The following is a 16042-nucleotide window of genomic DNA, read 5'->3' on the forward strand; positions in this document are numbered from 1 at the left end:
TGAATCAGATATCCTCGGGGGTGGGCCCGGTGACCCATGTTTTCATATGCTCTGTTGTGATTTTAGGTGAGTTATGTCCACAAACATCCATGCTTAAAAATGACGGCACTGTCCCCAGACGAGCGTCCTGCAGCCTCCTGTTGTCCTAACTCTATCTTGGCTGTAAAGAAAAGAGATGGTCCAGGTCTGTCCAGTGAAGAACTCCGTAGGATGCGGGACAAACAGGACAGTGAAGGAAGCTGGGAGTTGGCAGAAACTTCTACGTTCCACACTGGTCCTGGGCCGCTCCTCACGTACAGGAGAAGGTGTGTGCAACAGGTATACGGATGCGAAGAATTCAAAAGGCTCCTGCGTCTGTCCCCCAACTTAGGGTCCAGCCACCTCTGCCCTGTCTGTAGCTGCCCCTTCACTCCCCAGCCCGTAAAGCGAGATCTCTCCGGGGTTCAGGAGAGGAGCCAGGCTTCCTTCCCTCCCCTTCCACATAATCCGCTGAGACCCTTCCGGATGGACGACAGAGAGACAGGAAGTGCCCTTTGCAGGCTCTGGAGGCAGGCTTGCTCCCTCCTTGCTCGGAGTGGGGGCTGACGGTCCAGGACACAGACTCCTTCGGGCAGGAGGGCCCAGCAGGCTTGAGGCAGGACTCTGCGATGCGCGGGCAGCGTCTGAGGGCGTCCCATCGGATGGGATTCTGACTCGGTGGTTTTCTATCAAGCCGAATAAAAATAGCACCTCGGCAGCTGAACTGCTGATGCACCTGAGCTCCGTCTTATGTTCTTTGCTGCTAAGTGTTCCTTCCTGTCTGGCTCTCTCCGGACTGTTTAAAACTGGCTCCCAACTCAGAGAAAACAAAGATACTTGTGCACGTGGAGATATTCAAACCACAGAGGGGCTAGGAGCCACGTTCTGGGAGAAATTTCACTTGCTCACGTCTTAGCACGTATTATGTGACCCGCTAACGCCCCCCGGCCAGGAGTCTCGCAGAAACCACTAGGTCTGCGGAAGTGGAGGACGTCATCTTTCTACAGGATCGTCAAGTAAAACGCTTGTCTCTTCCAACGCAGAATCGGACCGCTCTTCTAGTGCTCGGAGCACAAAGATAACGAAACGGTAAAAAGTCAAACCGCCTATCCTTGTAAATACACTGAAAATGTCAGATCTATTTTTGGACCTATTTTCCTCACTCACTATTATTTTTTTTTTTTTGACTCTTAAATGCTGTGTAATTTTCTAGTTCCTAGGAAATGAGTAAGATGAAAAGGGGGGACGTGGGGACTGCATTTTGCTCCACACATAAAGTTAGCCAATTTAATTAGTGTCCCCTAAATCTGCACTCAGACGTGGAAACGCGTCATACCTGTAGATGAGACTGCTCGCTGTCCTACCCATCTTGACGTTTCAAACATTTTTGCCCATATTAAAACAATTTTTTTACATTTATTTATTTTTGAGAAACAGAGTGAGACAAAGCGTGAGCGGGGGAGGGGCAGAGAGAGAAGGAGACACAGCATCCGAAGCAGGCTCCGGGCTCCGAGCTGTCGGCACAGAGCCCGACGCGGGGCTCGAACCCACAAACTGTGAGATCATGACCTGAGCCGAAGTCGGATGCTCAGCTGACTGAGCCCCCCAGGTGCCCCCATTTTTGCCCATATTAAGGCTGATTGTGAAGTCACAGGGACCTTCACACAGAAGCAGGACCAGAGGGAACGTGATCGTATCTCCTTAGGGGCAAGTGGAGTAAACAGGTACCATTTTGATTCGGGGCTAGTTTGCTGAAATTCCAAAATAACCCCAGCTAGCCCTAGCCCAGCTGAGGTTACGTGGATTATATACAGCCGGCTATTAACTCCGGCTGTGTGCTGGCCAGAGGATGGCCTTGGGCTAGAACGAGGGAGAAGGACACGGAAACCCAACTGTTGGGGGCCGTCCCTCCCTGTCCCAGACAGAGCCCTGCCCTCCATCAGTCTCTGCCCTCCACCCACACCCCGTCACCTCCTCCTCCCCAGCCAGGGAGACGAGTCCCTTCTGCCCCTTCCCCCACAGCACCACCGGGACACGTACCCATCTGCACCAATGCTGTGGCCACTAGGCTGGGACCTGCCTGCCCACTCGATGGCCGTCCTCCTGAGAAGCCTTCCCAGCTCTCCCACACAGCGTGACCCCTTCGTGTCCTCACTTACCACGTTGCCCGTGACCCAATGTGTGCGTCCATATGTCGGCCTGCCCTCCGGAGTGGCCAGCTCTGTGGCAGAGGGACGCTATTCCCAGTCACTGGCCCCAGGTCCCGGAGTGTTGGCAGTGCTTGCTGGAAACCGCGGGAGCCTTGGTTGTCGACTTTGTCCTGGCGGTGGGTGTTTCTGCTGAGTATTACAGGGTAACCGTGCTAGACTGTCCCGTCTCTAATGCCCATCAGACCTGCCGCCCCGACTGCCCCACGGTCCGGACCCTCAGTAAGGTGAACCAGCAATCAAAACCGATAGCCACAGCCTATGCGATGACACCGGTCTTGCTCCCTGTCCCAGCACCTCATTTTGGGGTGCTCTGTGTGAAATTCTAACGTTGCCTTCGTGCGGACTTACAAAGCTCCTAAATGCTGTATTTTCCTGGGAGATATTCGAAATTATTTTTTAGTGTTTTATTTATTCTGAGAGAGGGAGAGGCAGACAGAGAGGGAGAGAACGAGAATCCCAAGCAGGGTCTACGCTGTTAGAACAGAGCCCGACACGGGGCTTGATCTCATGAACCTCGAGATCATGACCTGAGCCGAGGTCAAGAATCGGACGCTTAACTGATGGAGCTCCCCAGGCGCCCCAGGAATCGTTAATATTATAAGCAAATTCTGTCAAGTAGCGTTCCACGAATTAGCTGGGACTGGACGGCTTTCTTCCCTCGGACGTGAATTCTTAGCGGCTTCAGCGGAGATGATTCACCGGTAAACAGAGGCACCTCTGGGACAGTCACTTGGGATCCGTGCGTTGGCCAGTGTCATACATGCATGCCCTGCTCTCTCTACAACGTGGTCACCGTGGCTGAGAGGAGGCGGCCGTGCCCCAGGGAATGGCCGATCCTGGTACCTCTGGGCCCCCTCGCGCGGGCGAACGCCTTCCCAGGAGGGGCGTGAAGTGACCTGAGGTTGTCTTGTTCTGGACACAGACCTCCTCTTGCACCTGTCAGGTTGCCTGTCGGCTCCGCGGAAGACAGTCGCTGACAGAAACCAGCAAACGAGGGCCAGTTGTATTTGACCCACCAGCCTCAGAAAACACACTGTTTCCTGAGGTCCTCCTTCCCGTGGTCTGCTGACCTCCTTGGCCGACTTTTTCCAGGGCGAGTGGCCGGTGGGCGCCCGCGATCGGAGCGCCCGGAGGGACGCCCATAAACACACACGCGTGCTTCACGCCCGGTTTACAAGGGAATACGCTGAGGGCGCGGGAGGAGATGATCTTCTCCCCACGGCAGGTCAAGTCGCTGCCCCCTTTCCTGACACCTGTCAACACGCTTTGGTGTGTAGTCTTGAACGGGCTTTATTGCACGGAACTTGTCTGTAGCACTTACGTTGTGCTGGGCATTGTCCCGAGTGCCTTAAAAACATTATCTGGCTTAAGCCTCACTCACACCAGGCTCGTGGACCTGGGTGCCTCGGCACCCTCGTCGTCCCTGTGTTCAGATGGAGAGACTGAGGCCCAGCAGGGCTACTAACAGGTGCCGAGCGGGCGAGCCAGCACTGTTTCTAGCCGCTACGCCATGCTTTTCCTATCAGCTAAATGGGAACATCTAAGTTCACATAAAACTAATCCCACGCTTTGTTCTTGTGTCTTGTGAGAAAAAAGGTTCCCTCTTGACAGATCCAAACACGTCAGGCCACGACAAGCAGTGTCCCCCACACCAGAACGAGGTAAGACTCGGGCGGCAGCTGGGGACCTCTGCCAGCTGGCCTGCTACAGGCCTGACGTCGTGGCCCTCGCCCCACGACAGCCAGGTCTAGCAGCACACGAGAGGCCCTTCCTCCTCGGACAGCCTCTGCTGTCCCCCTGCTTGGACCTCGGTCTCCAGGCTGCTGTGGTTTCAGCCGGTTGCCCCACGGGCCAGCACCCCCCAGCACAAGTGGTCAGAAGAGCCAGGACCCTCCACGAGACTCAGAGTGATTCCTGCCCCCCTCCCAAATCTTGAAGAACAACCATGTCCTGTGACCTTCTAGAAACACCAACCGCATCCCCGATTCAAGGGGGCAGATTCTCTCAAGGCCCAGGGGCACAGTGAGTCACGTAGCTCAGCCACAGAAGCAGGTCCTCTGTCTTCTGCCCATAACTTTTGAAGGCAGAGGTTTTAAGAAACGGGGTGCAGGTGCCTAATCATAGCCTCAAGGTACTCGATGCGCTAATAAGCATACGGCATTCTGGTGCGGGTGCAGCGGACTCTGAACTGGAAAATTTCATCAGAAGGATGAGAATAAGTGAGAGTTTTCCTCAACTGACCCTTTTGTAAAGAAACACATTTCCTGTAGTAGAGAAAGAAAGGATATTTGACAATAAGACCGAGCTGACGATGGCTTTATCCCATGAGTATCGAAAAGAGTTCGGATGCTATAAAACTCCTCAGGATGTGTGGGAGCTGAACTTTATGACAAATCATGTGGATGTATATATTTCCTTAAAAATAAGACATATGGTGGGTGAAATGGGTGATGGGGACTAAGCATACCCCTATCGTGACCGGCACTGAGAAACACTGTGGAACCACTATATTGCACGCTTGAAACTTAATAAACGATTAAAATAAAAGAAATACGTACACTAAAATATTGAAAACGGTTACTGCTACCTGTTTTTCAATATTTTCCCTAAAATATTGGGATCCCAAGAGAGATCCCAAGAGCCAAGGAGAGATGGTTTCAAGAGCCAAGGTGAGAGATCCCAAGAGCCAAGGATCTGACAGCCAAGGGCACAGTGTGGGGCCAGGGAGCAGGTGTGAACATACAATTCTCTTCAGCAACAAGGGTGGTGATTATTTTATGCAGCGTATCATCTGGGCTTCGTCCTTTTGATGGCCGAGGTACAGATTAAGAATTTTATTTTATTTTTTTAATGTTTATTTATTTTTGAGAGAGAGAGAGAGAGAGAGAGACAGAGTGTGAGCGGGGGAGGGACAGAGAGAGAGGGAGGCGCAGAATCCGAAGCAGGCTCCAGGCTCCAAACTGTCGGCACAGAGCCCGACGCGGGGCTCAAACCCACGGACCACGAGATCCTAGCCTGAGCCAAAACCAAGAGTCGGACGCTCAACTGAGGGAGCCACCCAGGTGCTCCTGGATGATGAATTTTATACGATAACCATCACTCTTGCTACTGAAGGTAGCTGTGCATCTGTAGCTGCTCCCAGGTCCCGAACCGCTTCCCGGGATGCACCTGCTTAATCTACTCAGGCGTCCCTAGCACAGTATCCCAGGCACGGCAGCTTGAACAAACAGACACGTATCTGTCACAGTTCTGGGGGCTGGAAGTCTGATAGGGACGTGCCGGCAGAGCCCGGATCTGGTGAAGACCATCTTCCTGGCCTGTGGATGGTGCCTCCTCGCGGTGTGCTCCCCAAGCGGACAGAAATCCCATGGCTCCCCGTGGTTTATGAGGGCACCGATCCCCCTCATGACCCAATCACCTCCCAGTGCCCCACCTCCTCGTACCATCACACCGGGGGTTAAGGGTTCAACACATAAATTTGGGGGGAGACCCAAAAATGCAGTGCTAACAAACCTTGACAAACTCTGCCCAGTGAAAGAGGCCAGGCACAGAAGGACACGTACCGTGGTTCTTCTTGTAGGCGATGTCCAGGAGAGAAGACAGATTGGAGATCACCAGGGCCCGACGGGGGGAAGGGAGAAGGTGATCACCCAGCGGGCACAAGGTATTTTTGTGGGGTCGTTAGGGCCCATCCTGATCAGGGTAATCGAGGAACGCTCCCTGGGGGAAGTGAGATTTGAATGTGCCCTCGAGAGTCCGTGGGGGTTTGTCGTGGGCACACAGCGGGCCATCCAGATCCCCCTCGGAACTGAAGCCCCTCACCCCTCACCCCTCACCCCTCCAGGGTGGTGACAGCCTACAGCTGAGGACGCCTCCCAGAGTCGCCTCGCCTGGAAGGACCTGCCCCGCAAGCTTACGAAGGCCCCCTAGACGCCGCCCACTTCCAGTGACGGTCCGTGTGAGGGCTCGCTCTTCAGCCCACCTTCTGCTGCCACCCATCCCGCCTCCTTCAGTTCTTCCGGGTGTACGTCCCGCCAGCCCTGGCCATGGGGACCCGCTCCCGCTTCACAGCCACAGGTGTGAGAGCACTGGGGGGCCGGCCGGCTCCAGAGGCCTCTTGGGCGCTCAAAGCATCAGCTCCCTTGTCTATAAGACAGGGGTCGTAAGGGGACAATCCTCAGAGCAGCTGGAAAAGTTAAGCGAGCCAAGGCACTACAGCTCTTAGCTCAGTGCTCGCTAAAAGTCGCCGTGTGTTCATGTGTTGCTCGCGGAAAGTACGGGAAACGGACGAGGGCACAAGGAAGGCAGTAGAAGCTGCTCCTGGGTCAGCGGCCTGGGTGTCATCTTCGGGGTGCACGCGCGTGTGTTCTGAGGGGCATCCCGCGCACCCATGCACACTTCCTGCGTGAACCTCCTCCTTAGCACCTGCCGTCCGTCCGCCACACGGTTCACGCGGTAGTGCGGTCTCCGCAGCCGGATCGCGGGGTAAGGAGGCGCCGGGCGCTCAGGGGCTTTGGGACGCCCTCCCCGGTCCTTGTGGCCGGTTTTCCAGCTGGAAGAATGTGGACACGCGTGTCGACCGAGAGAAGAATAAAAACTGAGTGGGTGGGAAATGACCTGACCATAGATGACGATGATGGTGAAAAGGTCCCAGGACAGACTGACCTCAGCAGTAGAGGGGTGCGCCGCCCCTCAAGGCCGGGAGAGAAAGGCAGGTGATTCGGAGGAGGAGAGAGGAGAGTAAAAGTTGGTGTTAACTCTGTTCCTGTTAACAACGTGCCAGCGTGTCACCTGCAGACGCGTCATTGGGCAGGATGGTGGAACTGGGGAAGGCACGGAGACTTCTCTGGAGACTGACGGAGATTCAGCGAGGTGGGCGAAGAAGCAGAAACAAACGATGACCACGGCCGTTTGGGGCCGCCCAGAAGCGGAGCTTGGGTCTGCAGTCTGTCCAGGGGACAGACTTGTCCACGGCTCCCAGGACCTGGTTTGGGCTTCAGAAAGGGGCCGGTTGGCTCAGGGTCCGCGTGGGCCAACGGCAAGGCAGGTAACTGAGGAGGGCAGGAGCCAGGCCCTCCAGGATCGGCCTGCTAACTATTTGTCCCAAGTGTCCCGCCGCACTGTCCCTCCCAGTCCCGACAGAGGGCGAACCAGGGACGACCTGCGCGTAAGACCGGAAGGGGGTCTGGAACCCTGGAGGCTCCGGGAGGCAGTGAGTTGGAACTCAGCCCCGTGCACTTTAGAAACACAGGCGTCCCTGCAGGGGCAGAGGGACTGGTCTCTGCCCACTGTGTCACTAAGAAAATGGAGGGGACACCAGGGGCTCCCCCACCGGCCTGGCCACTGTCATGAGGAAGCTGGGGCCCCTGGCATCTACAGCACTTGACTCACTGTACGAGAAAGGCAGGCGCACATCTGGGGGCACCCCTTGGCTGCCCCCCGACTCCTCCTGCAACCTGGCTGGGACTGAGCAGACCCAGCAGGGGCCGTCCTTACCTTGACCGGGTCCTTCAGCGCCCGCAAGCATGGCGGCCGCCATCTGTACCTTTTACAAACTGTAGGACGCCAAGAAAAGTGACGAAACGTGGAAAAGGAGAAATGGAAAACTATCAATGTCCTGTGACAACAACAGAAAGGAAATATGAAAAACTCAGTGTTAATGTGCCGGTGTGATTGGATTTTGGACCAATTTTCTTTTTTGAATTTACAATGAAGTCTATGGAATAAGTAAAGCAAACAGGGATAAATATAACCGTCATCACAAAATTACGTTTGTGCGCATGGGCACACACATGTGCACATATATGTCGCTCTCTCTAGACACGCTTGTATATATAAATCACATACAGACAGCTGTCAAATTGCACAGCCAGAAATGATGTAGCTCATCCTGTTCTACCATAAAGAACACTGGCCAACAGAAGTCGTTGAAAAATGCCAAGCGCACACCACGGAAGCCAGGGAAGACCTTGCATTTGGCCTTCTGGAATGTGCTGTGGCCGCCGGCCAGCCTCCCCCGTCCTGGCAAGGATGCAGGGTGCAGAGGGAGGCAGAGGGTGGGCGCAGCGTGGAGGCGTAGCGCTCTAAGGCAGGAGGACTCTGCGTGAGGTGTGGGTTTGATGGGCACGGGGACACCCAGGTCACGCGCTGGGGGAACAGAATTACCTGCTGAGTGAAGTTTGGTGTCCGATTTGGAAGCTGCTATGGAAACCTCTCCTGGCGCCTGTGTTTTCAGAAAAGCGGAGAACAGGCCAACGACACTTGCCAGATTTCTCGCTGGGTCAGTCCAGTTCTGCTCTCCGTCTCGGGAACCAGCGACACCCGAATCTGAAGGAGGTACCTGCCCCCAGCGGGCCTCCTCTGGCCTCCCTCGTGCCCCTCTCTGACGGGTTCCATGTCTCCCTGTGTTCTCCACCATGGTTGACACTGTCTCGAATTATCCCTCACTGTCGATGCTTCTAGCGGAATGTCCCTGCCGACGGCAGCCCCGTGGGAGGGATGCCCGCCCCAGATGCCAGCGCCTGGGAGTGCCGCGGCCCGGCGCACGGGAGGAGCCTCCCCATGCTCCGCCACAAGGGCCCCCCTGCTTCCCAAGCTTCTGTCCACCCTTCCCCCTCCACTTCCCATTTCCTCCGAGGGCAGGGCATGTCAGGGTGCAACCTTAGGGGTGACGGTTGCACGTGGCCGCGAGATGGAGACAACCCAAGCGTCCATCAGCTGACAGGTGGGTCAAGAACGTGTGGTCCGTCCAGACCACGGAGAGTCATTTGGCGATAAAAGGGAACGACGTCCTCACACATGCGATCACACGGATGAACCTTAAATAGATTATGTCAGTGAAAGAAGCCAGACACGAAAGACCACATGTTGCATGATTCCGTTGACATGGAATGTCCAGAACAGGGGAACCCACAGCTCCAGTGAGGCGATCTGCGGTCGCCAGGGGCTGGGGGGAGGGGACAACGGGCAGTGGCTGCTGAGGGTCCCAAAGGGGTTTCTCTCGGGGGCGATGAAAATGTTGAGACAGTTGATAGAGGCGGGTGGTCGCACAGCCTCGTGAATGTTCTAGATGTCACTGACGTGCACACTCAACTCACAATGGTTGTTAACCTTATGTGAATTTACCTCAACTAAAAAAAACCCCTTAGATTTAGGGCTCAGAGAGATTTAGGGGCTGGAGGATAAGGCTTTAGGATTCAGAGGGGATTCATTAAAGGAGTTAGGATGCTAAATATATTTCCAGTGTCACTAGGTCACCAGTTGGCCCCTCGGGGCTGCCTCAGAGCCCCTGAGGAATATGGTGCTCTGCGAAAAAGCATTCTGAGCTTCAGGTAGTGGAGTCATCAACTTTGGGACATAGCCTTTTCCTTTTCAATTGTTGGGGACTGTCTGTAATTTAGTCTCTTGAATGCAGTCAACCCTTGGCTCTTGTTGTGGATTAATCAATAGAAAGACATCATAGTGGTAATCTTTGGGGAGGCAAAATTCAATTTAATCCATTTTTTCTATTTGTTAGCTCCTCTGGTAATTGGTTTGATGGGGAAGAAGTTTGAAGTTATTGGTTAAATAGAGGTTTTTGGATTATCTGTGAATTTCAATTATCCATGCTTCACCTGGCCCCAATTAGCACTAATAATTGAGTTAACTGAATAGAAGTCATTTCCCATCATATCAGTTTTACCATAGCCTTATTTATTGTTTCACTAATGGAGACCCCGAAACACAAAGCCCCTTTCTCCAGCCGGCACTCACACCCCCATCCCACAATTTGTCAAATTAATGCTGTTTAACGGGCTCCAACTTGACTGCACAGTTAATGGTATGAAGCAAACACTCTTAATAATACAACGAGCGCAGCTAAGGAGGGCGACCAGAAATTTCTAAAGTGCGCTGGGCTGTGTTTGCATTTGTGGCCAGAAGGTTTCCCAAAGCGTTTCTCAAGTGCAGCTAGACGTCTTCCTCAAGGTTTTCAACTAATGTGTATGTTCGATGTCGGTGAAGATTGTTGCTGTCTTAATTTGTCCCAGTTTAAATCGCGACAGCTTCTGCAGTGCCAGGCAATTTCACCAGCCGCCTGCTTTCAAGATGTGTTCTTTTCTATTTACCAAACGCCATCCACAGGCCTGTTAAGGTTTCAGTTTCTCTTCTTGGACACGTTTGTATTTATATTAAACACAATAAATATCTGCCATTCCAACGGCCCCCTTTTGACCTTCTTTGATCTCTGAATCCCAACATCCCCAAACGCCGCATGGAAATTAGCCCGGCCCCTCCCGCGGGGCGGCCAGGAGGGCAGGGTTTCCGCAGCTGCGGGGCCTGCAGACTCTCACCGTGTTTGTCCATTGCTATGGTGATGCAGCGGGCAGCCGGGCCCCGGGGAAAGTCCGGCTAGGTGAGGCTAGGACTGCAGCCGAACACACGATCCTGGTGCCCGGGTGCCGGGCGGGGCAGGGCTCCCCGTCGCTGCCCGCAGTGAGGCTGCAGGTGCACGCACGCGCTCCGGGGGCAGGCTCGCTGTCCCTCCGCAGACACGTCACCCTGCGGGGCCACTCGGCTTTCGGCTCCCAGCCAGCTCACGCGGAGCTCTGGGCGGTGGAAATGTGGAAGGTTTCGTGCTCCTACTGGGACAACGTCGCTGCCTCGACCCCACATCGCGCTCTTCTTGGTGAATAAAGCAGCCGAGAGAGGCACCGAGAGCCCACCGGTGAGGACCCCAGGAGAAGCCCCCGGCTCTGCGCGGACAGCCTGCCCCCCCCCGCCGTCCTGTGCGGGGGAATGATGACCCGGCTTTCCCTGACGCCGTGAGACAGCCACTGGCTGGGGCCATTTCTCAACAGAATGAATAAGTTAACTAATACACAGTTCTTTCGTATGGTTTCTAAAATAATAAAACTGCCTAGGCAACCGTCCGAGAATCAGACAGACAGACAGCTTCTAAGTTCTGCTTTTCTCGGTCTCATTTGCGTCTTTTGTTTTTATTTCTTTTCTCATGATGTATTTGATGCTGGTTAAAGGACCGCTGATCAGTCTCTAAGGGACATGAAAAGCTTGCAAGACTATAAATATTTGAGAAGGCGGTACCTGGACATTTCCATTTAAAGGTGTCCGTAACGTTTTTTTGGATCGGCAAGCTACGCAGATTTCTAAATGCGAAAAGTACATGGTGACATCTAAGTGTTAATTAATCATTTATTTTGTTACTTTGGAAACTAGAAGCTGATCGTAGTTGACATCTGAGGCTAGTGGAGACATGATCCCTGTCTTTCCTGCCCAGTGGTCAGGGCACGCCTCTCAGTCTCTGTTCTCTCGAAGCGTAAGTGAATTCTGTGCAGATTGTCACTTTCCTGTCACTGGTGTGCATCCTGCTGGGCGCTAATCAGCTTGTAGTCCTAGTTGACTTAAGGTTTGGGGACCCCAAGGCCGTGTGGACAACCCCACATCAGCAACACATTGGGTAGGAGAGGGTCAGATGCCTGGCAATAGGCGTTTCAGTGATTTTTCCAAACAGGATTGATTTACCAGTTAATCTTGACAATTGCTGGGTGTTTCTTGGCATTTACTCAATAGAATTATGGACGTTAGAGACTTTCTGAGACAGCAGTTGTTCCATGGCTGAAGATAGTTTCTACCCCAATTTTCCACTTAGGTTTTGAAGAACTGCAGTGTTTTCAACTTCCCTTAAAAGGTGTTCCCAGGTAACAGAAAACAGGTTGAAAAAATGCTAAAGCCCACTTAATTTTCCTTTTCGAAGCTTAACGCAGTTAATTCGCTTTTTCTGGCAAGCGGCTCCCTCTCGGTGGAAAGACCGAGAGGGCTCGTCCTGACAGAGATCCTCGACCCAGGTGTGAAACCGGGTTTTCTTCTGAGGAAAAGCCTTTCTTGGAATATTGACTTCCCCCGAATCGTTTCAGGGCTTTGGCTGGTGCAGAGTTGACAGAGGCCTGGACATCTATATGCGACAGAAAGGAACCCTCGCCAGAAACTTCTCTGCGTGATGTTGCTGGCAGATCAGCGGGCCATTATCAGCGGGCACCTCTGCGGAGCGGAAGATGCCCAAAGGGTGGTTGAAATGACTGATATTTGACAAACACTTATCTTCACAACGTAAACACCTGTTTCCTGGCAACCACGAAAGCCCATCCCTCGATTCGGTTTTCTCACGTATTACAGAAAATAAAAATCCAGATGAAGAAAACAGACCCTCTTTGCCGGGTGCTGCCATTACGGCCCTTGTGCGATCATTATTCGCATCGCTGTCGATACCATAAATTTGAAGTGATCTCAGTGACATTAATAAGGATTTCTGGCCGGCATGTGTTTGTGATGTGGCCTCCCGGGCTCGGTCTGTCACACCAGCGTTCACCGCGTCGTGCTCTCCGAAGGGCAACTTTGCTCTCAAAACCCATGGAGAAAGAACCCCCTAAGACTCCCCACGCCCCAGACCAGGCACTCTTACCTGCTCCTGGGCCTGAATTCAATTTCCACTTAGGTCAGAAGCACTTCTGTGAGTGGAAGGCGTCTTGATTCAACACGAAAGGCCGTCGGTCTCGCAACACTGAAAAGAAAGGTGGCCTTTTATACGCCACGGGATTCACCAGCCCCTTTGCTGAACCCACTTGCCCCCAAACTCCCTGCCCCATTAACCAGCACACGTGGGACTCTGGCTGAATGTTCATTACAAACAGAGTTTAGTCTCTGTTCAGGAACGGGCTCGGGTTTTCGCTGGTTAAGATCAAGGGTCTTGTTCAAGGTGCACATGTGTATTAGTGTTAATAATCCAGTGTCACTCAGTGAATGCCGTACTAATTTAAAACCATGCTCTGTAAACCTCTGCCTCTCACGGCCACACATCCAAATGTCCCGGAAAGAGAATCGGTTAAGATTAGCTTATCTGTGGCTTACGTGTCTCAAAGGCCATCAACAATATATTGCTTGGAATTCTTAGAAATCAGTTGTGTCCATTTAAATTGGTTTGTTACTAAAGTAACGAAGAGGGAGCCTGGGAGCCATTTAGAGGCACTTTGTTATGACCGAAGCTCCCGGTCCTAGAACTGTACTTCTCCGGTTCACCCGGAGACCTTGCTTTAAAGAGTGACCCCAAGACTCTGCTGGCGGCAAATGTGGGGTGAGCTACTGCGTGCGGCCGGGAAAGGCTCCTGGGCGCCACTGTCCTTGGTGTGGAACTTGGGAGTGCCCCGTGAACCCACATTACCAGGCCACACGCGTCATTTCAAACAACGCAGCGATGACAGAGAAAGCCTTGCCAATCGCTGGTGCACATGATAACAAATAAATCAGCTAAGGGGCGCCTGGGGGCTCAGTCGGTTAAGCCTCCGACTTCACCTCAGGTCACGATCTCACAGTTCGCGAGTTTGAGCCCCGCATCGGGCTCTGTGCTGACAGATCGGAGCCTGGAGCCTGTTTTGGATGCTGTGTCTCCCTCTCTCTCCGACCCTCCCCCACCCCCCACCCTGCTCACGTGCTCTCTCTCTCCCTCTCTCTCCCTCTCTCTGCCCCTCCCCCACTCACGCTCTGTCTCTCTCTCTCTCTGTCTCAAAAATAAATAAACTTTCTAAAAGATCAGCTAAAGAAACAAAGAGCCCACCGAAAGGCAGAAGGAGACGGTTTGAAAACGGCAAATAATCTTTTTTTCAAGAAAGAAAGGGACTTCGTTTAGCAGAAGCATCAGCAGTGAAACGTCACTGCCATGCAAGTACCCTGCGCAAAATAAATGTCGCCTCTTGTGGTGGAGACAACAGACACACAGCTCCTTTTAGCGTGCTAGTTTAAAATGGTTTTTCCCACTGACAAAAATAGGTGATAGTTTTTAACCATATAATTTAGTGCATATAACTCGTCTTTTAATAGGTAACCACGAGTGAACACTCTATGGAATTTTAGGATCGGCTGACGAAGAATGTTATTAAGGCTTAAGGAAAGCCAGCGACAATGCCGAGGTTTTCAGGGGAGAGAAAGCCTCTTTTCCAGTTTGACCCAGAACAAGGGGAGAGAACCGTTTCTTACAGAACACGGAAGCCGTGGACTTGCCCTCCGCTCCCACGTCAGGTGGCTGGGGCCCCACGGCGAGGAAGGACGTGCAGTGCTTAGCTGAGTGTCAGCTTTTGTACTTCGGGGACTGAGATTTTGGGCCTTGCGGTTTTTACAGTTAATCATTAACTTCTCTGAGGTCTTGACGGCATTTCAGTGGAGCTAGAAATATGCCACTTTTCCAAGGAGTCTGTCTTGTAATTTCCCATTTTACCCCCAAAATCTAGTTAGCAGCTCATTGACCCGAGCTGGGTTAGGTGGAGACTAAACCCGTGCTTCTGAATTCAGCAGAGCATCTGGGTTAAATAAAACTGGGAAAAGGAAAGGCAAGGACTCTTGTACTGAATACTTAATTTGCACATTAAAAGCTGATCATTAATCCTATATTTTAACACTGCAAATGTCAGAAGCTATTATTTCCTGGGGAGTCTGACAGTTCCACGGATAGACTGTCCTGTTGCAAAGTCCGTGGAATGAGCGTGAATAGATTCTGTATCAAACCCGAAAGCCATTAAATAATACTTAAAGGATCAATTTGTTGTCACACGTAAGCAAAGGGTAGGACTCCTAGAACAAACCGTAACCACCACAGAATCACGTTATTAAAATCTAATAAAACATGTAAATACAATATCGTACACAGATAAGTATACACTTATTACAGTGCTGCGATGTGCGTCTGCAGTTCAACGTTCTTGAAATAAAATAAAGATAAGGCTTCGAGTGGCCAAACGACCATCGGTTTGTTTTTTTCAATGTTTGAGAAACCCCAGGCCCTCAGGTGCCTAAAACGGCCAGCCAAAGGCTGTTTTCAAGCGGTTCCGGTACAAACCAACGTGACTGTAACCATTTACCAGTTTCTGAGAAATCACAAATCAAACACATTAAAAAAGCTGTCTTTGGACCAAATTGGAGTTTCTAACAAGACTGCCTACCGAGCGTTATATGTGCCTGATTATTAAGCTTTTAAAGCTGGGCTTCCCTAATGCCACTTGAAAGGGGCGGGCGGTGCTCCCTCTCCCTAAGCTTATTAAGTTCAAGTTTTGTGCAAACAGCTATTCAAAATGATTTGTTCATAAATGTGCACATGGCTTTCAACATAACAACTTTCACACACTGTAACAACAACAACAACAACAAAGTACAAGGAAAATAAAGCTGAAGCAGCCACGAGAAACTTGCACTGATGGTGTTTTGAAATAGTACCTTTGGATCTCTTCCCCAAATCTTCAAATGACTTTTAAAATGTAGCGGGTCTTGCGTAATTAATGCGCTAAATGCCCATCGCCAGCCTGAAAACACCAGAGCAAAATGTAGCCAGCCGATTTCCTCCCCCAACGTTCGATTTTATATTCTTTGAACTTCCTCAGAATGTGGTGACCCTTCTAAGAGAAACTTTAAAGACACGTTAGTCATTTTGTTGAGGCTTAAGGACATTCACTGTGTCCAAGCAGGAGACTGGCACTCGCTCATTGGCCGCTGGCCTCGGGGGTAAAGCTGAGCAGGGAGGCCAGGCCGAGGCTTATTTGAGGAGCAGAAAGGGGAAGCGATCTTCTGGGCCCACTGGAGGCAGGGGGCGGAGGCGAGCCAGGAACTCATTCCCCATCCCAGAGTCCAGAGCTCAGAAACTACTGGAAAAGCCCAAACTCCCACACTCCCTATTCTCAGTTCAAGGTTTCATTCGGGACAATCAGGAGGGCCGCTTCCCAATCCTACGACCTGGGAGGCTCACTTAAAATACGGTGTGTCGATAAAATGAATAACAG

The 16042-nt window shown here is 52.1% G+C and overlaps 1 long non-coding RNA gene across 4 annotated transcripts; it reads right to left on the bottom strand.

Moving 5' to 3' along the window:
- Positions 1–6048: 6048 nt before the first annotated feature.
- On the bottom strand, positions 6049–15749 carry LOC115528629. 4 transcript variants are annotated; one of them, XR_004344301.1, is made up of 4 exons: positions 15483–15749; positions 12685–12783; positions 6894–12263; positions 6049–6780 (listed from the first exon to the last, which is right to left on the bottom strand). It is a non-coding gene; the product is annotated as an uncharacterized LOC115528629 (long non-coding RNA). The 4 variants fall into 4 exon arrangements; XR_004344300.1 differs by having other exon boundaries at positions 6894–7845; positions 8394–12783; XR_003973321.1 differs by having other exon boundaries at positions 6894–7222; positions 7725–12783.
- Between the last annotated feature and the right edge of the window lie 293 nt (positions 15750–16042).

This window comes from Lynx canadensis, chromosome D3 (genome assembly GCF_007474595.2).
Source record: "Lynx canadensis isolate LIC74 chromosome D3, mLynCan4.pri.v2, whole genome shotgun sequence".
NCBI lineage: Eukaryota > Metazoa > Chordata > Mammalia > Carnivora > Felidae > Lynx > Lynx canadensis.